Source organism: Dendrobates tinctorius, unplaced genomic scaffold, assembly GCF_039654945.1.
Source record: "Dendrobates tinctorius isolate UK_male_01 unplaced genomic scaffold, ASM3965494v1 ptg000011l, whole genome shotgun sequence".
In the NCBI taxonomy this organism is placed as follows: domain Eukaryota; kingdom Metazoa; phylum Chordata; class Amphibia; order Anura; family Dendrobatidae; genus Dendrobates; species Dendrobates tinctorius.
In genome coordinates, this window is record NW_027361679.1 from 5,187,408 (window position 1) to 5,213,544 (window position 26,137).

Consider the following 26,137-nt stretch of genomic DNA (forward strand, 5'->3'; position numbering starts at 1 on the left):
AGACACACCACCGTACTATCAGGGGCCCAGTGCCAGTGCCGTCGCCAACGAGTGGGCCCCCCCTGCTTGCTCAGGATCACAGCACTTGCAAGGTTGAAATACTGTGCAGTGAGATGGAAGATGGGGACGACGAGGAGTCCAGACTAGTACAGGGATTCCCTAGAGAGGAGACTTATTTCATTGTTTTCAATGTTGGGACAGCAATTTTTGGGGAGCATTATACTCTGGAGAATGATAGATGGGGCCCACCATACACTGGAACATTCCAAAGGTGGACATCAGACACTGGAGCAGCATTTACAGGGCCCATTATACACTAGAGCATTAGAAATGGGGCCCATTATGTTTGGAGCATTATTTGGGCACATAAGACAGTGGAGCTTCATCCATGGGGACCAACATATACTGTAGCATTATATGGAGCTCATCATATACTGTTTCAAACATTATATGGGACCAATGATTCAGTATGGAGAAATAGATGGGCCTTGTCATGAGATGTAAAAAGTGAAGTATTTTTCATTGTACTATACCGCTATTTCTCTGCCGTATCGGAGCATGATGAGTTGTGGTATGTGTTAAAGGGGCGCTCTTTCGCCCAGGGCACATGAAAACCTGGAGCCAGCCCTCCCCCCCCACAACTTTAGCCAAATAACCCCCATTTTTCAGTGCGTAACTTGTATTATGAAGTTAATTAAGGTTGACAAGCTTAAGTAAGAAGAATTGATGCTTTTGGCATTCAAATGGGCACTGTAGGTGTGTTTCCTGTCCTCCTCTCACTGCCAACTTTTATTCCCCATTGACTTACATTGGGTTTCGTGTTTCGGGACGACCCCGACTTTTCCCTATAATCGGACGATCTTGCTCGACCCGACTTTTGGAAAAGTCGGGTTTCACGAAACGAAACTCGACCCTAAAAAACCAAAAGTCGCTCAACTCTACATGTAAACATAGAATCATAGAATCGTAGAGTTGGAAGGGACCTCCTGGGCCATCTGGTCCAACCCCCTGCTCAAAGCAGGATTCGCTAAATCATCCCAGTTAGATGCCTGTCCAGCCTCTGTTTGAAGACTTCCATTGAAGGAGAACTCACCACTTCTCGTGGCAGCCTGTTCCACTCATTGATCACTCTAACTGTCAAAAAGTTTTTTCTAATATCTAATCTGTGTCTCCTCCCATTCAGCTTCATCCCATTGCTTCTAGTCTTTCCTTGTGCAAATGAGAATAAAGTTGATCCTTCTACAATGTGACAGCCCTTTAGATATTTGTAGACAGCTATTAAGTCTCCTCTCAGTCTTCTCTTTTGCAAACTAAACATTCCCAAATCCTGCAACCTTTCCTCATAAGACAGGGTTTGCAGACCGGTCACCATTCTGGTCGCTCTTTTCTGAACTTGCTCCAGTTTGTTAATGTCTTTTTTAAAATGTGGTGCCCAAAATTGGACACAATATTCCAGATGAGGTCTGACCAAAGAGGAGTAGAGGGAAATAATTACTTCACGTGATCTAGACTGTATGCTTCTGTTAATACATCCTAGAATTGCATTTGCCTTTTTTGCTGCTGCATCACACTGTTGACTCATATTCAGTCTGTGATCTATTAGTATACCCAAGTCTTTTTCACATGTGCTGTCACTTAGCCCTATTCCTCCCATTCTATATATGCTTTTTTCATTTTTATTGCCCAGATGTAGTACTTTGCATTTCTCCCTGTTAAAAAACCATTCTGTTAGTTGCTGCCCACTTCTCCAGTTTATTTAAATCTTTTTGAATCCTCTCTCTCTCTTCTCTAGTATTAGCTATCCCTCCTAACTTTGTGTCATCAGCAAATTTAATCAGTTTACCCTCAATTCCTTCATCTAAATCGTGAAATATGAGAAATGAATTGCATTACTGCATTAGAAATATGAAAAATTGAGAAAGCTCCATTACTAACTTGTGGGTTTAATGTCACTGGACAGCACAAAGTTGACATCAACCCCACAAATATGAACCTCACTTGCCAATGACACAAGGCAAATGGGAAGAGTCGGGAAAACCGCCAGAATTGGCACATCTAATAGATGAACCTTTTCTAAGCGGCTGAGGGCAGCTATTTTTAGTATGGAGGGCCAATATTCATGTTCCCTTACCATAATAAGAATACCATCCCCGAGCTGTTTGCCTTAGCTTGGCTGGTTATCAAAAAATGGGGGGGACCCCATGTCAAAGGGGTCAATTTTTGGACAAAAAAAATGTGGTTACCTCATCTGTATCATCAGGCCAAGCTTTTTTTTAAATTTAAAACCACTTTAAATTCACACAAAACACGCTAAACTGCATGGATGGCAATACAGTCAGTTAAAAAAAAAAATTAGGTCACCTGCGATAGTTGTATATTTAGCGAAGGACTTCAAAGCTCAAAGCACTGTCTAGATGTTGCATTCTGCCACTCTGTCTGTTCCAGCAGCTGTCTCTAGGCTAAATGCAGAATTTATCACATAGCAACAGTATCACCACTAGAGGACTCTGATTCAGGAAACTTTGCACACAGGCCTATACAACTACTCTGTCCCTTTAATCACAATTGTCCCTGAGCATTCCAATAGCATCAGTGTGCCAATCGTGGCAGCGTCGGTCCTTTAATAACCTCTGATAAGGTAATGCGGCCAGCCAATCACAGTAATTCCACTACCAAGATGGCTACAGCATTACAGTGACTGGCAGGCAATCCCCGCATATTTAGTGGCGGTGTAACAGGCGCCAAACATGGAGACCGGGATTCAATCATTAAATCTGAGCACAGCCAATGTTTTTCAAGTGCAAGCATATCCGAGCACCCATATAGTTGAGTGATATCCAAGTATCACCCTGCCCGTTCACTCATTATTAGTTCTGAACACAAGTATGTGTCTTGCTTTCCATGGGTGTCTGACTTACATGAATTGGTCATTGAGAAAAGGTAGTTTTAGATGGATAAAGTAAGGACGTAGTCAGGAGCTGGAGCATATTTTTTGTCATAATTTACCAAACTTTCATGAGCGACATGCCCATGAAAGGTTTAGTACTTAAAGTAGAAGGCAAACATTTTTATCAATTGTTCATTTAGGATCTCTATTGAGCGAGTCAATTCGACTCTTGATCTATGATGAAATGCATCTGAAAACTCTCATGTCCCTTCTATTGTTTAATAGATTTGCTATAAAGATTATTTAATTTTAAACCACCTGAACTTCAAACTCTCATTTTCAAGTACCACCAGCTTTGTCCGTGCACAACACTTGTCGCCGGCTGACTGCATCAACACATGCACATCAATTCATAATGAGCTTTAGCTAACAATGCAATTCATCTACATCTCTTTTAATGGGGTCAAGGTGATTTTTCATGCAGCTACATGTCTTTTACTTAAGTGTAGTTTTAATAATCACAATGACTAAGCTTTTCTTTTTCTCAACCAAGTAACGCTGAGCTATGAGAATAAATGTTTGCTCCTGGCTACAATCTGACTAACTGAAAATAATGCTGTTTACATAATACAGTATTTGGAATGATACTTGTGCTCCACCCGCCTTGCATACTGGCAGGCATATTTCACTTATATTTGTAAGTGCAAGGCATTGTCTTGCCAGGGCATGATATTACTTGATAAAAAAATATGCACTGTCATTAGAAGGGTTGCGTAAATTATTTTGGGTCGTATCCCAACTGAACTTTCCAGAAAGAGGGTGGAAAAGGTGGGTGTGGGGCTGAACCCATGGTAGTTTAGCTCTGTTTAACTCACTGAGCTATAAACTGCAACAATTGTAAAGGCCCTACTCATGTGAAATGTAGTTAATAAAAGATGAGAAAATTTGTCTGAAGCAAATTGAATTCACCATGAATTTTGCAAAAATAAAATCAAACTCTCCGGTAATCCGGGTGCAAAAAATATTATTCACCTAGACGCTAGAGAAGATCAAATTGATCCAATGCAAAGAGACCTTGAATCGAATTTCCTGGAATTTGCAGGTGACTGTAAATTAAAATAATTTGCTTCCAATGCGTGGATTGCAAAAAAGAAAGTCCAGCGTCATTTCACACATTGATGAAGAGACTGTAGGCTCACATGACCCCCAACGTGGTTGCACAGGCATCCCCAACATCAAATGGTCTAGCACAACAAATCAGTCAGAACTATTATAGGGACTATCAAAGATGTGGGAAGAAAAAGCAGCCATTTTAGAGTTTTACAACCTAGAGATAGGAGGTGAGGGTGCTCCTCATTACACTTAGGTTTAGAAAGGCCTGAATCAGTGTTGTGTACTACTGCAGCACTGAGAAACAGAAAATAATAGTTGAAGTCACAGTCAGTGAATGCTGATACAAAGGTAAACAGTTTATGTCTCATCAGTGCTAATTTTTGTAACAAAAAAAAATACTGTAACTAAGGCTTTTCTGTCATAAAAAGTGTGCTTCCTAGCTTGTGAGACAGACAAGACATGATATATATTTTTTGGCATTTCTTTTGCATTTTGTTAGAATCTGTTCTGTTATGAATGGGTCACCGAGGAGGATGGCAGGGACAGGCTAAGCCACCAGAAGACCAGAGAGGTAGGTAACTAAGCGGATTGCAGACCCCTGATCCTATCCACACAACTAGCAGTAGCCGTGGAGCATTCCTACGATGCCCTAGACGCTTCGTCACAGCTGGAGGACTAACTAAGCCTAAAGACAGAAAGATGAAATCTAAACAGCCCCGGAGCAGATTCCCAAAGGAATAGACAGCCCCCAAACATATATTGTCGGTGAGACAAGATGAGACACAAACACAGTCAGAGAACAGACTGGGCAAACGGTGGGGCCCAAGTTGTCTAGACAGGACACAATAGAAAAGATACTGTCTGCAATCACGCACAAAACCCTGAAAAAGTCCAACACTACTGATATACAAAAAACCTGAGATCACACGATCTCACCCCCGGTAGATCAGCACTCTGGAATAAACTGGCAGCAAAGCAAAAAGATACTAACATAATAGGGGACTGAACAAGCGGCAACATATGAAGCAGAGCCCAGGGCTGCCCCCAGCAGGGAGCACGCTGAACCCTAGCAGCAAAACAGAAAGCAAAAAAAAAAGACACAACCAGATTAGATGCAAAGGATTAGCAAAATAATCACTTACCTGAACCATGCAGATCAGGCAGGGGACAAAAGAGCTCCAAATGCACACTGAGGAAATCACCAGCAACCTCCAAGAGCAGCCAGCTCAATTATATGCTCCCAGCCAGTAATCCCAGGTTTCCAATTATCATCGTCAGGTGGGGAACTTCCATCCACCTGGTCAGCTCCGCTACTCTCAGCAACCACCAGAGGGAGGAGAGGGAGCTTCGGCTCAGAATTCCGAGCAAGAAAATTCACAACACTGTTCAGTTTGTGACATCCACCATTTTCTTGTAGTGTTCGGGCGGCTGGTCTTTTTCCCCTGGTGTTGGGTTGTCTTTGGTCAGGTTTTTGTATCACTCTTTTTTAAGCTGCACCTGTCTCCCATTCCTTGCTGGACAACAGTGTTAATCTGCTTGAAGTCTGGCTTGGAGCCTTGCTTTGCCTTCTGTGTGTTTAATTAGTGCAGTTCTGGGACCTCTGGTTCTGCTAGTCTTAGTTTCTGTTTTCAGATTGTTTCTGCAGCCTGCTCTTTGTTTTCTATTAGGAGGTGACCCGTTTTTGTACCCAGTCCTTAGATCTTTCAGGGACCCCCTTCCCCCAATCTATAGGTCTTCGCCTGAGATTAGCCTAGGATTGTCGGTGGGTCTATTCACAAGGAATGGGTCGCCCACTCCATCGTAGGGTATCAGCCTAGTCGCAGTGCAGGGTCAGTTCTCCCCTTCCTACCCTAGTCCTGTGCTGCAGTACTGAAACACATTTTTTGTATACAAAAGACAGAGACCTCTATTCATGAAATCTGATATTTTCCAAGTTGGTCTTTATTAGAGGTTATGTTGTAGTCAGACACTCCTGATTCATTAACCCCTTCACTCCGAAGCCTGTTTTCAACTTCCTGACTAAGCCATTATTTTCAATTCTGATCACTGTCATTTTATGAGGCCATAACTCTGGAACGCTTCAACGGATCCCAGTGATTCTGAGAATATTTTCTCGTGACATATTATTATTATACTGGCAAAATTTCTTCGATATGACTTTATTTGTGGAAAAAATGGAAATTTGGTGAAAATTTTGAAAATTTAGCAATTTTTGAACTTTGAATTTTTATGCCCCTAAATCAGAGGGATATGTCACAAAAATTAGTTCATAAATAACATTTACCACTTGTCTACTATACATCAGCACAATATTGGAACCAAAATGTTTTTTATTAGGAAGTGTTAAGGGTTAAAAGTTGACCAGCGATTTTTCACTTTTTCAATAAAATTTATGAAACTAATTTTTTCACCTCACATTTGAAGTCACTTTGAGGAGTCTATATGACAGAAAACACCCAAAAGTGACACCATTCTAAAATTTGCACCCCTCAAGGTACTCAAAACCACATTCAAGAAGTTTATTAACCCTTCAGGTGCTTCACAGGAGCTGAAGCAACGTGGAAGGAAAACATGAACATTTAACTTTTTAGTCACAAAAATGATATTTCAGCAACAATTTTTTTATTTTTACTAGTGTCAAAGGAGAAAATGGTCCACTAAAGTTTTACAGAAAAAGTAGAGCAATTTCTCCGGAATACGTCGATACCCGATATGTGGGGGAAAACCACTGTTTGGGCATGCGGCAGGGCTCGGAAGGGAAGGAAAACCTTTTGAACGCAAAATTGGCTGGAATTGAAAGAGGACGCCATGTCACGTTTGAAGAGCCCCTGATGTGCCTAAATAGTGGAAACCCCCCACAATTGACCCCATTTTGGAAACTAGACCTTTTAAGGAACTTATGTAGGTGTGTGAGGAGCACTTTGAACCCCAATCCAAGTTGCTTCACAGAAGTTTATAACATAGAGCCGTGAAAATAAAAAAATCACATTTTTTCCACAAAAATGATATTTAGCAATGATTTTTTTATTTTCACAAGTGTCAAAGGAGAAAGTGGTCCACTAAAGTTGTTGAGCAATTTCACTTGAGTACGCCAATACCCCATATGTGGGGGGAAACCACTGTGTGGGAGCACAACAGGGCTTAGAGTGGAAGGAGTGACGTTTTGGATTGCACACTTTGATGGAGTGGTCTGCGGGCATCATGTTGCATTTGCAGAGCCACTGATGTGCCTACGCAGTGGAAATCCTCCACAAGTGACCCCATTTTGGAAACTACACCCCTGAAGGAATTTATCTAGAGGCATAGTTTTATAGTAATTATTATAATGCTTTTAGTTTTACTGGTGTATGAATTTATAATCTGCTGTTATGTGTAAAATGTGCGGGGTACATCAGATTATAAAAGTGTGTTGTGTCAACAGGGTATAAATTAATTTTAGTAATTTGAGGACGTATGGTACAGATTGAACCAATCCTTAATGCAAACTCCAGGTTTCTCAGGGCAGGTTTCACAATGGTAAGTTGTGTCCTTTCGGTTTCCCCTCTTGGAGCATACTCTGCACCATTTTTGTGATATGCCTGTCCTCGCTGTTTTGGGAACCTGTCCTGGGAAATGTTGACCTGGGACAATACGAGCACTATCAGATTCAGAAGTACTGGGGTCTTCATCTTCCTGAGTGCCAAACATTAGGGCCTTGATGAATTCCTTCTGAAACTGAAGGAAGGTCCCCATATTGTTTGCAGATCATAACAGAACACAAGCATTGTACTGTGCCATCTGTACAATGTGCACGGCCAATTTTTAGTACCATACTTTGGCTTTTTGCATGTCACTATATGGTTGGAGGAACTGATCTGAAAGATCCATACCCGAATGTAATGATACAATCTGGCTTTGGGACTTGTGTAGTGGTCCCACGATCAGTGACAAGGGTGCTGTTGTCACGGTGTATAGTGGTCAACATAAGGACAGTTTTTGCTTAATTAAAGGCTTAGGGAGGCCTCGCTGATTTTTTTTTCTCAATGTGCCTCATGCAACTGTACCTCTGGCAGAGAGGGCCTTGAAGAGTGGGATGCTGGTGTAAAAGTTATTAATGTAGAGGTGATAACCCTTATCCAGCAGTGGGTGCAGCTATTCCCACAAAATTTTCCCACTCACCCCCAGGACGGGGGGAACATTCAGGGGATTAATCTGGGTGTCCTTCCCCTTGTAGACCGTAAATCTGTGGGTGTACCCTGAGGTACTCTCACACAGTTTGTACAGTTTTATTCCGTGCCTGGACCTCTTGCTGTGTCAGAATTTTAGCCTCCCTTCGAAGTGAATGAGAGATTCATCAATAGCGATCTCCCTCTGGGGTGTGTACGCCTCAAAAAATTTTCTGCTGAAGTGTTCAACCACTGGCCGAATTTTATATAGACGATCAAAGTTTGGAGGACACTACGCATTATCACTATAAGGCCGGAGTCACACTAGAGAGAAACACGGACGAGTGCTATGCGAGAAAAATTCGCATAGCACTCGGACCAGTGTTAATCTATGGGGCAGCTCCCATCATCCATTTTTTTCTCGCCCGTATTATATGTGCGAGAGAAATCGCAGCATGCTGCGATTTCCACCATATCTATGGGGGCGATTTCCACCATATCCACCAAGTCTATGGGGGCGAGAAAAATATGGATTACATACGGACCACGCGTGTGACTTGCAAGAAATACGCACCGGTGTCCTTTAGAAAAGCCGGCAATTTGGTGCTCTATACTGTAAAATAACAGACAGGTTAAAATAAAAATAGATAGAATACATGTATACAAATAGTATAGCTATATATATATATATATATATATATATATGTATATATCAGTGAGACACACACATATATATTTATATTTCATAGAGATATAGATAGCAGAATAAGTTAAAATTCAATTGTCGGCATCTGTAAAGTCATTACAGAACCCGACAGGATATGAGACATGGTTTACATATATTAAACCATTGCATATCCTTTATTTTTTTATATGTCCCTCACTAATAATCTTAGTAGTGTATGTGTGTTAAATTTTGGAGCTGTAGGTGTTAAATTAATGGATTAATTCATTGAGAAAACTGGCCTGTGCTCCCGCCCAATTTTCTTTGCCAGAAAGGGAAAGCCAGTGACTGAGGGCAGAAATAAATACCAAAGAGAGGGACCATTGTTTTTGGGCCCCCCTGGCTGAAAAAATCTGTCCCCAACCACCCCAGAAATGGCGATCTGTAAGATGCGCCATTTCCGGCACTTACCCGCTCTCTTCCCATTGCCCTGTAGCAGGTGGCATATGGGGTAATAAGGGGTTAATGTCACCTTGCTATTGTAAGGTGACATTAAGCCTGGTTAATAATGGAAATGTGTCTTATCCATTATCATTATTAATCCACTAGTCTGAAAGGGGTTAAAAAAACACACACATTAAGAAAAAAGACTTTCAATGAAATAAATAAACACACGTTTTCCATCTTTTTTACACTCCCAATCCATTCGAAGCCATCGTTCTCCTGTAAAAAAAGCAACACTATCCCATACCTGTCTGCCGTACAGTCAAGTCCCACGTCGCAATCCATCTGAAGAAGTTAAATAGTTTACAACCGGGAACGGTGCTAATGCGACTGGCCCGGCTGTAAACCATGGAAGAATGACTGAGAAGCTGCCTGCGCAGCCTCCCTGCCTGACAGGAGATGAACTGATCAGCGTGGGAAAGTTTCTGAACATTTTCCCACGCTGGTGAGTTCACCTCAGGTCAGGCGGGGAGTTTGCGCAGCCTCACTGATATCAGCGGTATTCACTGAGGGTGCGCAGACTCCCCGTCTGACCCACAGTGAACTGACAGCGTGGGAAAATGTTTTGAGAACGTTTTGAGATTTTTGAGAAATTTTGAGAACATAAGGGTGACAGGAAAGGCAGCATAATGTAAACTCAGCCATGCGTGCAAGACTGCTAACAGTCAATACTTCCGTGTCCTCACCAAGAGGATGACTGACCATTATCTCGTCCTCCTCCTTGTCCTCATGCCTCCATGACTTTTAAGCAACCTCAGTAATATCATTGTAAATACATCATTGTAAATACATTCTTGTAAATACACCCCTGTAGTTTTTATCCTCACCACCTCATTGTAGATTGTAAGTTGTCACGAGCAGGATTGTTTTTTTGGGTTTAATTATTATCGTTGCTACTTAGTGTAGATTGTAAGCTGTCACGAGCAGGGTTGTTTTATTTCAGTTTAATTATTGTATTGTTATCGTTGTTACTTAGGACTGTTGTGTTTGAAACTGTTAGGCTACTTTCACACATCAGTTTTTCGCCGTCAGGCATGATCCGCCCTCGCGTCGGATCCGGCAAATGTTATGTAAAACTGGATGTGACGGATCCGGTTTTCTGCCGGATCCGTCTTGGTCATCAGACCAAACACCGGATCCGTCTCATCCGGTTCATCCATTTTTCCATCTGTTTTCCGCCGGATTACGCCGGATCCGGTTTTTAAAAACGCCCCTTGGGGGCTTCGAAACAGGATTGGCTGCTGAAATCTATATATATTGTGTTCCTACAGCCCATCTTTGACAGGTTGTAGAGGAGAAACTGAAGGTTGGAGAGAAGAGCAAGTGACTGGTGAAGATGGATGTTGTGATTGCAAATATTTTCAAGAATTTGGTGGATTTTACAGCGGAGGCAAACCGTTTGAGGGTGATTGTTCTGGAGAAGGAGAGAGCGAGACAGCAGCACATCATGCATCAGCGACGTCGACGCCGTTTGTGGATCCACCCCATCACAGCCAAGAGAATGACGCATGGGGTCTATTCTACACTCTGCATGGACCTTAGACGAAACTCGGAGAAATTTTTTCGATATCTTCTGATGAAAATGGAGAATTTTGATTACTTGGTGGAACGCATTGCACACCTCATAAGAAAATCGGACACCTATTGCCGCTTCTCCGTTTCACCCGCAGAGCGTCTGATGGTGACCTTAAGGTAAGCCACATTTATTGGATATGCTCGCATCAGAGCACACTTTCACTGCAATCTTGTTCGTGGTAGTTTGTATCTCCAAGTGTTATAGCTGAGTTTTGGTATGTAATGCTGTGATTTTTAACTAATTTATTGTTTTTTAATTTCCCACAGATTTCTTGCAACTGGAGAATCCCTTTCGTCACTGCATTTCCAGTACAGACTTGGGATTTCCACCATATCTGGAATTGTCAAGTACACATGCCGTGCACTGTGGGACTCCTTAGTTGATGAGTTTTTACCAGAGCCCACAACAGAGAGGTGGATTGAAATTGCTGAAAAGTTTCTGCAGATATGTCAGTTTCCGAACTGCTTTGGCGCTGTGGACGGGAAACATATCCGCATTGTAAAGCCAGCAGGATCGGGATCGGAATATTTCAATTACAAGAATTTTTTTTCCATTGTCCTCATGGCCATCGCTGACATGGAATACAAATTTATTGCTGTTGATATTGGGGCCTATGGCTGCTCCAATGACTCTCAAGTTTTCAAACTGTCTGCCATGGGGCGTAAACTGTATGGAAACACCTTCCAGTTCCCAAACCCTAGACCGCTGCCGTAAACATCTGGTCCACCTATGCCTTTTGTCTGTGTAGGGGATGAAGCATTCCAGCTGTCAGAACACCTTTTGAAACCATACTCTAGCAGAGGATTGACAACAACAAAACGCATTTTTAATTACCGCCTAACAAGAGCAAGAAGAATGGTGGAATGCTCCTTTGGTATGCTGACAGCCAAATGGCGTGTCCTATTGACTGCGATCAACCTCAAGACTGAAACTGTGGACGAGGTGATCAAAGCTTGCGTGGTACTCCACAATTTTGTTATGTGCAAGGAACCCATTTCCATTGAGGACACCTCTGAAGAAACCACCTTGCAAGATTACCAGAACATTACCAATAGAAGTTCTGTGGCGGTGTCACGAATGAGGGACAATTTTGCACAATACTTTGTCACCTCAAGGCAGAATAGACTGGCAGGATGACAGAGTTTGATAAATTTCTGCCCTTAACCAAAGTTGTGTACCTTCTCTACCAACAGTATATACCTTTTCAAAACAAAGTTGGCTATCTTGTCGTCTATCTTGTCGTGGTTTAACTATTTTTACCTTTTGTCCACAGTTGTGTACCTGGTTGTGTTTTAGGCAAAGTCTTTCACCTTTTAACAAAAGTTGTGTACATTGTTAGGAAATCCCCACCAAGATACACAACTTTTGGTAAAAGGTGAAATACTTTGTCTAAAACACAACCAGGAACACAACTGTGGCCAAAAGGTAAAATTTATTTACCTTTAACCCACAGTTATGTACCTGGTTTTGTATACCTTTTTACCTTTTGTCTACCCTGTACTTAACCTTTTTTTAGACCATAGTTCGCCGCAGAAATAAAAGACAGACAACCAGTGTAAACCAATAATTTAACTTTTATTGAAAAAATTATTTTTTTTAACCCCTTCACCCCCAAGGGTGGTTTGCACGTTCATGACCGGGCCAATTTTTACAATTCTGACCACTGTACCTTTATGAGGTCATAACTCTGGAACGCTTCCATGGATCACGGTGATTCTGACACTGTTTTCTCGTGACATATTGTACTTCATGTTAGTGGTAAAATTTCATTCAAATAACTTGCGTTTATTTGTGAGAAAAACGGAAATTTGGCGAAAATTTTGAAAATTTTGCAATTTTCCAACTTTGAATTTTTATGCCCTTAAATCACAGAGATACGGCACACAAAAAACTTGATAACTAACATTTCCCACATGTTTACTTTACATCAGCACAATTTTGGAACCAAAATTTTTTTTGTTAGGAAGTTATAAGGGTTAAAAGTTAATCAGTGATTTCTCATTTTTACACCACCATTTTATTTTTAGGACCACATCACATTTGAAGCCACTTTGAGGGGTCTATATGATAGAAAATACCCAAAAGTGACACCATTCTAAAAACTGCACCCCTTAAGGTGCTCAATACCATATTCAAGAAGTTTATTAACCCTTTAGGTGCGTCACAGGAATTTTTTTGAATATTTAAAAAAAAATGAACATCTAACTTTTTTTCACAAAAAAAATACTTCAGGTTCAATTTTTTTTATTTTACCAAGGGTAACAGGAGAAATTGGACTGCAAAAGTTATTGCACAATTTGTCCTGAGTACGCTGATACCTTATATGTGGGGGGAACGACTGTTTCGGCGCATGGCAGAGCTCAGAATGGAAGGAGCGCCATTTGACTTTTTCAATGCAAAATTGGCTGGAATTCAGATCGGACGCCATGTCACGTTTGGAGAATCCCTGATGTACCTAAACAGTGGAAACCCCCTACAAGTGACCCCATTTTGGAAACTAGACCCCCCAAGGAACTTATCTAGATATGTGGTGAGAACTTTGAACCCACAAGGGCTTTACAGAAGTTTATAACGTACAGCGGTACAATTAAAAAATCATATTTTTTCCACAAAAATGATCTTTTCACCCCAATTTTTATTTTCCCAAGGGTAACAGGACCCTAAAAGTTATTGTGCAATTTGTCTTGAGTACGCTGATACCCCACATGTGGGGGTAAACCACTATTTGGGCGCATGGCAGAGCTCGGAAGGGAAGCAGCGCCATTTGACGTTTTTGGCTGGAATTGAGATCGGACATCATGTCGCGATTGGAAAACCCCTGATGTACCAAAACAGTGGAAACCCCCCACAAATGACACCATTTTGGAAACTAGACCCCCTAAGGAACTTATCTAGATGTGTGGTGAGAACTTTGAACCCCCAAGGGCTTCACAGAAGTTTATAACATACAGCCGTACAATTAAAAAATCATATTATTTCCACAACAATGATCTTTTCACCCTCAATTCTTATTTTTCCAAGGGTAACAGGACCCTAAAAGTTATTGTGCAATTTGTCCTGAGTACGCTGATACCCCACATGTGGGGGTAAACCACTATTTGGGCGCATGGCAGAGCTCGGAAGGGAAGCAGCGCCATTTGACGTTTTTGGCTGGAATTGAGATCGGACACCATGTCGCGATTGGAAAACCCCTGATGTACCTAAACAGTGGAAACCCCCCACAAATGACCCCATTTTGAAAACTAGACCCCGTAAGGAACTTATCTAGATGTGAGGTGAGCACTTTGAACCCCCAAAGGCTTCACAGAAGTTTATAATGCCAGGGCATGAAAATAAAAAAATCATATTTTTTCCACAAACATGATCAATTAGTCCCCAATTTTTTTATTTTCCCAAGGGTAACAGGAGAAATTGAACCCCAAAAGTTGTTGTCCAATTTGTCCTGAGTACGCTGACACCCCATATGTGGGAGAAAACTACTGTATGGACACACGTCAGGGCTCGGAAGGGAAGTAGTGACGTTTTGGAATGTGTTGTGAGTTCATTTTCCCCTTTACCACTGAGGCCTGATGAACTCCCTCTTCTAGTAAAGAAAGATAGTGAGCCTGATTATCAGGCATCTGGGTCTAATGATGAGGATTGGCTGAGTGGAGTTTCTCACTGGATATAAGGCTGTCCACGCCCGTCTGCTCTGCGGGTGATTTCTCTGTGGATCCTTGGATACCAGTCTGAATTCCTGCTCTCCAAAAGCTAAGTTTTCTGCTCTTCCATTTGCATTTGTACGTTGTTTTTGTTTTGCTGGATTTCTGTCATTCCCTGCTGGGGTGATCTGAATTCCTTTAGCTCTGTCTTCAGAAAATACCTGAGTGCTGATATAGTTTTTGAAGCCTAGCTGCTTCAGGGCCTTTTTCCATATCAGCCTGTTGGCTTATGTCTTTTCAGGGTTTTTGCAGATTGCAGACAGCAGCTGTCCTATCCTGTCCTATTTTAGTGAGTTTGGGCCCCATTGTTTGCTCAGCCTATCTTTCTATCTGTGTGTGTGTTTTTTCATCTTGCTTCACCGTCATTATATGTTGGGGGTGGCCTTTTACTTTGGGGTCTGCTCTGGGGCAGTTTAGTTTTCCTTTTCTGTCTTTAGGCTATTTAGTTTCTCCGGCTGTGATCGAGGGGTCTAGGGCACCGTAGGAACCCCCCACGGCTACTGCTAGTTGTGTTGTTAGGTTCAGGGGTCTGCAATCTGATAGATGCCAACTTCTCCGGTTTTCTGGACTTAGCTGCTATTTTTGTGTCTGCCTCCTACGGTGACTCATTCATAACAGAATCACCCACCGAACTGCAGATCCTAGGGTACTCAATAGCAGGAAAGAATTGTAAAAAAAAAAAATGTGTATATTTTTTCCTCTATATCTCTGAGGCCGTAGGGGGATTTTTTTTTCTCTCAATGGAGATAAAGCAATTGTCTGATCGTGTGGAGCAGCTCGCTGCGGAAGTGCGGGGAATTTCCGCCTACCTTGCTCATTCTCATACTGCTGAACCAAAGATTCCCACACCTGATGTATTTTTTGGGGATCGGTCTAAATTTTTGAATTTCAAAAATAATTGTAAATTATTTTTTGCCTTGAAGCCTAACTCGTCAGGGAGCTCCGCGCAGCAGGTTAAAATTGTCATCTCTTTGCTGCGTGGCGATCCCCAGGATTGGGCGTTTTCTTTGAAACCTGATGATCCTATTCTGACTAATGTGAACGCATTTTTTCAAGCCTTGGGGTTGTTGTATGACGAACCTAATGCCATTGATCAGGCTGAAGAGACCCTGCTGGCATTGAACCAGGGTCAAGATTCTGCAGAATCGTACTGTCAAAAATTCCAAAAGTGGGCGGTACTTACTACCTGGAATGATAATGCCTTGGCTGCTCTCTTTCGGAAGGGTTTGTCAGAAGCTGTAAAAGATACTATGGTGGTATTTCCTGTTCCCTCTGGTCTTGACGATTCTATGTCATTAGCCATTCAGATTGATCGGCGTTTGCGCGAACGCAAAACTGCACGAGTGGTGTTGCCACTTGTTGAACGAGTGTCTGAGCCTATGCAATGTGATAGAGTTTTGTCCAGAGAGCAGCGTCAGGAGTTCAGAAGGCGTAATAAGTTGTGTTTTTTCTGTGGAGATGCCTCGCATATTATTTCTGTCTGTCCTAAACGAGAGAAACGCTTTGCACACACGTTTTCTGTTGGTGGTGTTCAACCTAAGTTTCTTCTGGCTATTACTCTGATCTGCTCACTGTCCACATTTTCCGCCAAGGCTTTTGTGGATTCGGGAGCAGCTCTAAACCTAATGGACTTGGATTTTGCTAAACGTTGTGGATTTCCGATGACACCTCTGCAGACGCCTATTCCTTTGAGGGGGATTGATGCTACTCCTTTGGCAAAAAATAAACCTCAGTTTTGGACCCAGGTGGTAATGCGGGTCGCCCCAGACCATCAAGAAAATTGCAGATTTTTGGTGTTGCATAATCTGCATGATACCATTGTTCTGGGGTTTCCCTGGTTGCAAATTCATAATCCAGTTTTGGATTGGAAATCTGTGTCTGTGGTGAGTTGGGGTTGTCGGTGTGCCTTTAGTGAGGCTCCAGTGTTTTCCACCTCTCCTCAGTCGCATGATGTTCCTGATTATTTGGTGGACTTTTATGATGTATTTAGTGAGAATGAGTCTGCGTCTCTGCCTCCTCATAGAAGTTATGACTGTGCAATTGAACTGAGCCCGGGGTGTAAATTCCCCGAGGGTCGGCTCTTCAATTTATCTGTACCCGAGCACGAGGCTATGCGATCCTATATTAAGGAGGCGTTGGAGAAGGGTCATATTAGACCATCCTCGTCACCCTTAGGTGCTGGTTTTTTTTTTGTAGCCAAAAAAGATGGATCATTAAGACCTTGTATTGATTATCGTGCCCTCAACAAAATTACTGTTAAATATCAGTATCCGTTACCCCTGATTTCGGATCTATTCTCTAGAGTTAAAGGTGCTTGTTGGTTTACCAAGCTTGACCTCAGGGGGGCGTATAATCTTATTCGCATTAAGCATGGGGATGAATGGAAGACGGCGTTTAATACTCCGGAGGGACATTTTGAGTACCTGGTGATGCCTTTTGGGCTCACTAATGCCCCTTCTGTCTTCCAGTGCTTCACGAACGATATTTTCCGAGATTTTGTCGATACATTTTTGATTATCTATCTGGATGATATTTTGATCTTCTCCAAGGATTGGGATTCTCATGTGGAACATATTCGGACTGTGTTCCGGATCTTGAGGGAGAATTCCCTGTATGTCAAAGGATCTAAATGCCTTTTTGGAGTACAGAGGATTTCTTTTTTGGGATTTATTTTGTCTCTGTCAACTATTGAAATGGACCCCGCCAAGGTACAGGCCATTCACGATTGGGTTCAGCCCACTTCTTTGAAGGCCCTTCAGAAGTTTTTGGGTTTTGCTAATTTTTATCGGAAATTTATAGCAAAATTTTCTAGTATTGCCAAGCCATTGACTGATTTGACTAAGAAGGGTGCTGATGTGTTAAATTGGTCTCCAGAGGCTGTTTCTTCCTTTCAGGAGCTGAAGCGAAGATTCACCTCCGCCCCGGTTTTGCGGCAACCTGATGTCTCACTTCCGTTCCAGGTAGAGGTGGATGCTTCTGAGATTGGTGCAGGAGCTGTTTTGTCCCAAAAGGATCCTGTAACATCTAAAATGAATCCCTGTGCGTTCTTTTCCCGAAAGTTCTCTCCATCTGAACGTAACTATGATGTGGGGAATCGGGAACTGTTGGCCATGAAATGGGCATTTGAGGAGTGGAGACATTGGTTGGAGGGAGCTAAGCATCAAGTCGTGGTCCTCACTGACCACAAGAATTTGATTTACCTAGAGTCAGCTAAGCGCTTGAACCCTAGACAGGCTAGGTGGGCCTTGTTTTTTACACGTTTTGATTTTGTGGTTTCTTTTCTTCCTGGAACTAAGAATGTCAAGGCAGACGCCCTCTCTAGGAGCTTCTTTGCTTTATTCTCCTGTGGTGACCAAACCTGCTACCATCTTAGGCGAAGGGGTAGTTCTTTCTGCCATCTCGCCCGATTTGAGATGTGCTCTGGAAGAGTTCCAGGAGGAAAAACCTGAGCGTTGTCCCAGTGGAAAGTTGTATGTTCCTGACCAGTGGAAGAGGAGAGTGATGTCTGAAGTTCATTGCTCTGCTTTGGCTGGTCATCCAGGTATTTTTGGTACTAGAGATTTGGTGAGTCGGTCTTTTTGGTGGCCCTCCTTGTCTCGTGATGTCAGGAATTTTGTGCAGTCCTGTGGGACTTGCTCCCGGTCTAAATTGTGTTCTCGCTCTAGTGGGTTGTTGATGCCTTTGCCTGTCCCCAAGAGGCCATGGACCCATATTTCAATGGATTTTATCTCTGATATGCCTGTCTCTCAGAGAATGACTGTTATTTGGGTGATTTGTGATAGATTCTCTAAGATGGTCCATCTTGTACTACTCCCTAAGTTGCCGTCTTCCTCTGAGTTGGTACCCCTGTTTTTGCAACAGGTGGTTCGCTTGCACGGGATTCCTGAGAACATTGTATCTGACAGAGGAGTTCAGTTTGTGTCTAGATTTTGGAGAACTTTCTGTTCCAAGCTGGGAATTCAGTTGTCCTTCTCCTCTGCTTTTCACCCTCAGACCAATGGGCAGACAGAGAGAACAAACCAGACCTTGGAGTCATATTTGAGATGTTTTATTTCCGCTGATCAGGATGATTGGGTTTCATTTTTGCCCTTGGCCGAATTTGCTTTAAATAATAGAGCTGGTTCTGCCACTTTGATGTCACCTTTTTTTTGTAACTTTGGGTTTCATCCTCGATTTTCTTCAGGGCAGGTGGAGCCCTCTGCCTGCCCAGGTGTTGACACTGTGGTGGAGAGAATGCACCAGATCTGGGACCAAGTGGTGGATAAGTTATCTCTCTCCCAGGAAAAGGCCCAGCGGTTTTCCTACCGACATAGGACCATTGGTCCCCAGTTTAAGGTTGGTGATATGGTGTGGTTATCATCAAAAAATATTGCTATGAAGGTGGCTTCTCCTAAGTTTAAGCCTAGATTTATTGGACCTTACAAGATTTTGGAGATTATTAATCCAGTCTCTTTTCGTTTGGCTCTTTCTGTCACATTTAAAATCCATAATGTGCTCCATAAGTCTTTGTTGAAGAGGTTTGTTGAACCTGTTGTTCCTGGGGTGGCACCTCCAGACCCTGTATTGGTTGAAGGTAACATGGAATATGAGGTAGAGAAGGTACTGGATTCCCGTCTGGCTAGACGGAGACTCCAGTATTTGGTTAAGTGGAAGGGTTATGGTCAGGAGGATAATTCCTGGGTCTCTGCCTCTGATATTCATGCCAAAAGATCGATACATGCCTTTCATCGGGCTCACCCTGATCGCCCTGGTGGCATGGTTGAGGGTTCGGTGACCCCTCCTCAAGGGGGAGGTACTGTTGTGAGTTCATTTTCCCCTTTACCACTGAGGCCTGATGAACTCCCTCTTCTAGTAAAGAAAGATAGTGAGCCTGATTATCAGGCATCTGGGTCTAATGATGAGGATTGGCTGAGTGGAGTTTCTGACTGGATATAAGGCTGTCCACGCCCGTCTGCTCTGCGGGTGATTTCTCTGTGGATCCTTGGATACCAGTCTGAATTCCTGCTCTCCAAAAGCTAAGTTTTCTGCTCTTCCGTTTGCATTTGTACGTTGTTTTTGTTTTGCTGGATTTCTGTCATTCCCTGCTGGCGTGTTCTGAATTCCTTTAGCTCTGTCTTCAGAAAATACCTGAGTGCTGATATAGTTTTTGAAGCCTAGCTGCTTCAGGGCCTTTTTCCATATCAGCCTGTTGGCTTATGTCTTTTCAGGGTTTTTGCAGATTGCAGACAGCAGCTGTCCTATCCTGTCCTATTTTAGTGAGTTTGGGCCCCATTGTTTGCTCAGCCTATCTTTCTATCTGTGTGTGTGTTTTTTCATCTTGCTTCACCGTCATTATATGTTGGGGGCTGCCTTTTACTTTGGGGTCTGCTCTGGGGCAGTTTAGTTTTCCTTTTCTGTCTTTAGGCTATTTAGTTTCTCCGGCTGTGATCGAGGGGTCTAGGGCACCGTAGGAACCCCCCACGGCTACTGCTAGTTGTGTTGTTAGGTTCAGGGGTCTGCAATCTGATAGATGCCAACTTTTCCGGTTTTCTGGACTTAGCTGCTATTTTTGTGTCTGCCTCCTACGGTGACTCATTCATAACAGGAATGCAGACTTTGATGGAATGGTCTGCGGGTGTCATGTTGCTTTTGGAGAGCCCCTAATGTACCTAAACAGTGGAAACCCCCACAAATGACCCCATTTTGGAAACGAGACCCCCTAAGGAACTTATCTAGATGTGTGGTGAGCACTTTGAACCCCCAAGGGCTTCACAGAAGTTTATAATGCCCGGGCATGAAAATAAAAAAATCTTATTTTTTCCACAAACATGATCAATTAGTCCCCATTTTTTTTATTTTCCCAAGGGTAACAGGAGAAATTGAACCCCAAAAGTTGTTGTCCAATTTGTTCTGAGTATGCTGACGCCCCATATGTGGGAGAAAACTACTGTATGGACACACGTCAGGGCTCGGAAGGGAAGTAGTGACGTTTTGGAATACAGACTTTGATGGAATGGTCTGCGGGTGTCATGTTGCTTTTGGAGAGCCCCTAATGTACCTAAACAGTGGAAACCCCCACAAATGACCCCATTTTGGAAACGAGACCACCTAAGGAACTTAACTAGATGTGTGGTGAGCACTTTGAACCCCCAAGGGCTTCACAGAAGTTTATAATGCCCGGGCATGAAAATAAAAAAATCGTATTTTTTCCACAAACATGATCAATTAGTCCCCAATTTTTTTATTTTCCCAAGGGTAACAGGAGAAATTGAACCCCAAAAGTTGTTGTCCAATTTATTCTGAGTATGCTGACGCCCCATATGTGGGAGAAAACTACTGTATGGACACACGTCGGGGCTCGGAAGGGAAGTAGTGACGTTTTGCAATGCAGACTTTGAGGGAATGTTCTGCGGGTGTCATGTTGCCTTTGGAGAGCCCCTAATGTACCTAAACAGTGGAAACCCCACACAAATGACCCCATTTTGGAAACGAGACCCCCTAAGGAACTTATCTAGATGTGTGGTGAGCACTTTGAACCCCCAAGGGCTTCACAGAAGTTTATAATGCCCGGGCATGAAAATAAAAAAATCGTATTTTTTCCACAAACATGATCAATTAGTCCCCAATTTTTTCATTTTCCCAAGGGTAACAGGAGAAATTGGACCCCAAAAGTTGTTGTCCAATTTGTAATGAGTACGCTGACACCCCATATGTGGGAGAAAACTACTGTATGGACACACGTCGGGGCTCGGAAGGGAAGCAGTGACGTTTTGGAATGCAGACTTTGATGGAATGGTCTGCGGGTGTCATGTGCGTTTGGAGAGCCCCTGATGTACCTAAACTATTGAAACTCCCCACAAGTGACCCCATTTTGGACATTAGACCCCCCACGGAACTTACTAGATGTGTGGTGAGCACTTTGAACCCCCAAGTGCTTCACAGAAGTTTATAACACTCGGACGTGAAAATAAAAAAATCATTTTTTTCCACAAAAATGATATTTTTGCCCCCAATTTTTTATTTTCCTAAGGGTAACAGGAGAAATTGGACCCCAAAAATTATTTTGCAATTTGACCTGAGTATGCTGATACCCTACATGTGGGGGTAAAACACTGTTTGGGCGCATGGCAGAGCTTGGAAGGAAAGGATCACCATTTGACTTTTTCAACTCAGAATTGGCTGGAATTGAGATCAGATGCCATGTTGCATTTGGATAGCTCCTGATGTGCCCAAACAGTGGAAACCCCCAATTCTAACTCCAACCCGAACCCCAACACACCACTAACCCTAATCTCAGCCCTAGCCCTAACCCTAGCCCTAACCCTAACCCTAACCCTAACCCTAGCCCTAACCCTACCCTAACCCTAGCCCTAGCCCTAACCCTAATGGAAAAATGGAAATAATTTTTTTTTTTTATTTTATTATATTTCCCTAACTAAGGGGGTGATAACGGGGGGTTTGATTTACTATTTAAGGAGGTTTTTATGTTTGGCGGCTGTCGCACGCTAAAAGACGCTTTTTATTGTAAAAATAGTTTTTGCATCACCACATATTGAGAGCTATAATTTTTCCGTATTTTGACCCACCGAGTCATGTGAGGTCTTATTTTTTGCGGGATGAGTTGATGTTTTTATTGGTACCATTTTCAGGCACGTGACATCTTTTGATCACTTTTTATTCCGATTTTTGGGACGCAGAATGAACAAAAACCAGCGTTTCATGAATTTCTTTTGGGGGGGTGCGTTTACACCGTTCCGCGTGTGGTAAAATTGATATAGCACATTTATTCTTCGGGTCAGTACGGTTACAGCGATACCTCATTTAGGTCGTTTTTTTATGTTTTGTCGGTTTTATGCAATGAAAACTATTTTATATAAAAAATAATTATTTTTGCATCGCTTTATTCTGCGAGCTATAACTTTTTTATTTTTTCGCTGATGATGCTGTGTGGTGGCTCATTTTTTGCGGGACAAGATGACGTTTTCAGCGGTACCATGGATATTTATATGCGTCTTTTTGATCGCGTGTTATTACACTTTTTGTTTGGTGGTATGATAATAAATCATTATTTTTTGCTTCGTTTTTTATTTTTATTTTTTAAGGGGTTCGCTAAAGGGGTTAACTAATGGGATAGTTTTATAGGGCAGGTCGTTTCGGACGCAGTGATGCCTAATATGTGTACTTTATTGTTTTGTTTTTTTTTTATTTCCAAAAAAAGGATTTATTTGGGGGAATATTTTTTTTTTTTTTCTAATTTATTTGGCGATTTTTTTAAATTTATTTTAACACTTTTTTTATTTTTTTTTTAACTTTATTACATTGTCCCAGGTGGGACATCGCTGTCCTGTGACAGATCGCTGATCTGTCACATCACAGATCACTGTGACAGATCAGCAATCTGTCACAGGCAGTGCAGAAGGCTTCCTCATGCCTGCGCTTTGCAGGCACTGAGGAAGCCAACTTCCTGCAGGCCCCCGAAGGCCCCCGTCGCCATCTTGGATTCGGGGGCCTGCAGGAAAGGAGCCCCCCGCAGCAGCGCTGCACATTGCGCTGCCGTGGGGGGCTCAGGGAAGCACGGAGGGAGCCCCCTCCCTGCCGATGCTTCCCTTTAACCCCCGGTACACCGCGATCGTGTTTGATCGCGGTGTGCAAGGGGTTAACGTGTCGGGGGCGGTCCGTGACCGCCCCTGACACATTGTGCCGGGTGTCAGCTGTGATAATCAGCTGACACCCGGCCCCGATCAGCGGCGCTCACCCCATGGGTGCCGCTGATCGCGGTAGACGTACTATCCCGTCCATGGGCATAGGGGTTCGGGTCCCATGGACGGGATAGTACGTCGGATGTCAGAAAGGGGTTAATAAACTGTTAATTGCAAAAACCTTTTTTCATTTTTATTTGAATACACACATTTATAAATTAGTGTAGTGTGGGGTGGAAATACTGCTGGAGGGGCTGCGGGACACTTCGACACTGGGAGTGTGGAGAGGGGACACTTCGACACTGGGAGTGTGGAGAGAGGACTGGGATCGTGGTGGGGAAGGAACAGTTAGAGCGGAAGGGGTGGAAAAAGCAAGAGAATGGGTGGACATGTGGGTGGCAGAACAGGTGGTGGGTGTTGGAGTGGAGGGTTGGGCAGGGACTAGAGGAGCAGATGATGTGTTTGAGAAGTGGTAGGGGTAAGGAGTTTGGTATGGGGCAGGTTGCTGGAAGTAGGGAGGTTGCTGGAAGTAGGGAGGTTGCTGGTACTGGGGAGGTTGCTGGTACTGGGTAGGTGGCTGGTACTGAGGAGGTGGTTGGTAATGAATAGGAGGGACAGTGGCTGGAGAGGGTGCAGGTGGAGGAACTACTGTGGTGGGAGGTGGAGTTTGGGAGGTAACCTGCTGTAGAGCACCGTGGCATGAATGCATTACATGCATCTGCTGGGTAGGAGATAGCGTTGCCATGCGCTCCACAACAGACCTGAAAAAGGTGTGGTTTGGAGAAGATCTTGCTTCTGAATGCATTGTTTGCAGAAGTGTCTTCAACTCAAGATTGGCGGAGTTGATCTGCTGAAAGCCTGTGGAGATTTGCTCTGACAAGACTTTGAGACAGTTCTGGAAGGATGCATTCAGATGCAAGAACTCTGGGGCATAGCTCTTTTCCTGACCCCTCTGCCGCTGCCTCCCAGTACCCGCAGGTGTACTAGAGGTGACAGGGGCAGAAGGGTGGGGTAAAGGGAAAGCGATCTCCTCACCAGCAGCTTCATGTAATGTAGGCGGCCACGATGCTCCTGTGCTGGTGGATGGGACAGATGGGTCGAATGTGAGGGAAGGTGCAGATGTGCCGGGGTGCTGGAAGTGTCCCTCGGTGCCGGTCTCCTCAGGGATCGCTGCAGGAGGGTCCAACCGTGCAGGCTCTCGAGTGCTGGTCACCGTGCTGTGGAACAACGAGAAAAAAATACAATTAATATACTGACATGCCATTTGCTCTGGCTATAAAAAAACTTAGACATGTTAGCATTTTTTTTTTTACGTGGGAGGTTTCATATTTACCTTCTGGTGACCATTGTTTGCAGGAGGAATGACAGGGCTCGTGCGTACTTGTACTTGCTCCTGCGTCCTCCAGATCCACTCGGGGCCCGCATCTCTTTGTTGAACTCCTTCTTGAAACGATCCCTCACAGACCGCCACCGCTTCACAATTCTCTCCCCTGAAACGAGAAAGCACAAAGTGGTTAGTATACAACATCAGTGTTTCTTAAACTCCAGTCCTCGTGGTTCCCAACGGGTCATGTATTCAGGATTTCCATAGTGTTACTCAAAAGGAAATCCTGAAAACATGACCCGTGGGTACCACGAGGACTGGAGTTCGGAAAACACTGCTTGACATCAAGCAACGGGAACTGTATATACTTACGCTCTTGAATCTGGGCCCGAGCATCAAGGTCCTCCCAGCGGTCCACAAGGAGTGAACAGATTTCCTCCCAGAGCCGTCGGGTCACAATTAGATCAGCATGCCGGCGGTCAGCCATATTCCAAAGTGGCTCCCTTTCTCTAACAAGATCGATGAGGTGGTCCACATCAATCCCTCTATCCTCACCGTCAGAGTCGGGAGCACGCTGTGAAGGCTGTTAGAGAAAAAGAGAAAATTAACATAATTTGCCTCCACACTTAAAGAAATGAAATAAAAAGTGCCAAAAAAAAGCAAAAATATTATACTTACACACTGATGACCGCCGCATCGCTGTCGTCGACGACCCTGGGAGGCACTGCGAGGACCTCTTGGCCGAGCACCAGATTGGGAAGACTAGAAAAGAAAATCAAAAAAATTATGTGGTTGGATTTAGGCATATGTGTTTGCTGTGTGATATCTGCACTACATTGTTTTCTATGTGTTTTGTGTAGTGTGATGTTGTGTTTCTGCGTTTGCTGCAGGAAACTTACCAATTGCGAGCCCACTCCAGGTATCTGTCCACCCCTTCCTTCTTCTTCTGGGAGCTCCTCTTCAGCTTGTGATTCCTGTTTTGAAATAAAAGCCAATGAATACACATATATTCCAGAGATGATGGATTTTGGAAATCAAAACTTACCGTCAAACGCTGACGATGTGAGGGAGGGCTCCCAGAAGAAGATGTGGTGTCCTCCTGCTTGCTAGTCTCCACTCCTGCTGTTGCTGCTGGTGCTGCTGTTGCTGCTGGTGCTGCCGCTGCTGCATCTATAGGGCGTCTTCTGCTGGTGAATAAAGAGAAACAAAGGGCCACTGAATATATTGATATTCCATGGCCCTAGTTTTGAGGAATGGGGGATTTGATAATTACCATCTGTTATCTACTGGTGGACTCCCCTCCGCATGGTCACCATGGTCCCTTCGCTCCATATGGGGTGGTGTTGCTGGTGGTGCAGTAGTCTCCTGCCTTCTCCTGCGGCTGGCTCCTCTCTTGGGTGGCATGTTGGCTGTGGCTGAGGGTCCCACTGTCATGGTTTTATATATGTTTGCTGTGGGCAGGGCTACTGAGCATGCTCAGACCAAAAAAAACGGATCCGGCCACCGGATCCAGCTTTTGCCGGATCTGGCACATTGCGGCGCTCA